The 1,186-nt window shown below is 39.5% G+C and overlaps 1 protein-coding gene across 4 annotated transcripts in view; it reads left to right on the top strand.

The window, feature by feature from the left end:
• The first annotated feature begins 345 nt into the window (after positions 1 to 345).
• LOC107041397 (inactive rhomboid protein 1) overlaps positions 346 to 1,186 on the top strand; it is a 32,172-nt gene continuing 31,331 nt past the window's right edge. For all 4 annotated transcript variants that reach the window (XM_029126328.1, XM_015261939.2, XM_015261936.1 and 1 more), the window contains exon 1: positions 346 to 390. The gene's annotated coding sequence lies outside the window, so the exon portion shown is untranslated. The remainder of the gene's footprint in view (positions 391 to 1,186) is intronic.

Genomic DNA, 1,186 nt, shown 5'->3' with positions numbered 1-1,186 from the left:
AATAAAATGAGCCAAAATCCAATAGATTTCCGATTGAATTCACTTGATTTATCAATAAAATTTTTTGTGCACGTCCTCTCGCACCGCTGAACAAATTAATCGTCTTTCCAGGAATCTTGTTATGCGTAAATCACAGACAAACGATTCGGGGGAGGTTGACTCCGGGAAAGTGGAGACGAGGGATTCCCAGGAGACATTGGCATCTGGGAGCGCACGTGCGGATAGTGAGGTGCTGACCGATAACAAACTAAAGGACGTGAGATACGTGGAGAGTGGCATCATTTCGAGGTACGAAGGTCGGTGAGCACCGAGACGGGGCGAGCAACCCCGTTGCCTCGGTCAACAATTAACAACTGTCTTGTCTACCAGCGTCGACGAAACACAGAACAGGTTAGTCACAATGCAAAATACATAATACTTGATTAACTTGATTAACCATATGGAGGGATGAACAATAGGCAATTATAGGTGTTTTAATTTTCCGAAGGAGAACAATGGAGAATGAGTATTTGATGTTTTTTGTTTCTTTTTTAACTTCTAATCCACGTTACGTACGTGGCGAGAGGTCGATTTCGAATTTTACCATTAATCTTGTGAATAGCTCATTCAATCAAAAATACAAGTACTTTGGCTATTTTTTTTATTCAAGCATTTCTGAATAACTACAATTCAATTTCAAAATGTGAACTATTTCCAGATATTCTGGTAGCTTTGAAGGGAAATTTTCCATGCGGATTGCGTATAGAATTTCTATAGGATTTTCGTATATGATATTCGGATATTTCTATACGGATATTTATTATAGGAATTATTTCTATACGATTCCTATAGGTTTGATCCTATACGACCTACTGCCACATGTATAGAAATATTTCGTATGGAGTTGCGACATTTCTCTACTTTTTTCTCTAGAGCGGTTTAATTTGAAAAATTGCAGTTTTTTTTAAATTACGGGCATTTCTCTCTATATAAATAAAAAAATAAGGCGAAAAATTCAGGGGACGCTGGGTGCCTATACGGGGGTTCCTATATGGGGAGGTGCCTGTATTTATAAGGGATGTCTATATGAGGGGTGGTCACAAAGGAGATATCGATATTTATGGAGGATTACTATATTATGGGGTGCTCATATGGAAGATGTTTATGGGTACGGTCACACCGCTGCGGTCACACGGACGGGGGGGGG

Source organism: Diachasma alloeum, unplaced genomic scaffold (genome assembly GCF_001412515.2).
Source record: "Diachasma alloeum isolate Michigan unplaced genomic scaffold, Dall2.0 Dall_scaffold_00364, whole genome shotgun sequence".
Lineage (NCBI taxonomy): Eukaryota > Metazoa > Arthropoda > Insecta > Hymenoptera > Braconidae > Diachasma > Diachasma alloeum.
The sequence above is the reverse complement of the archived record's forward strand: the minus strand, read 5'-3'. Positions and strand labels throughout refer to the sequence as shown.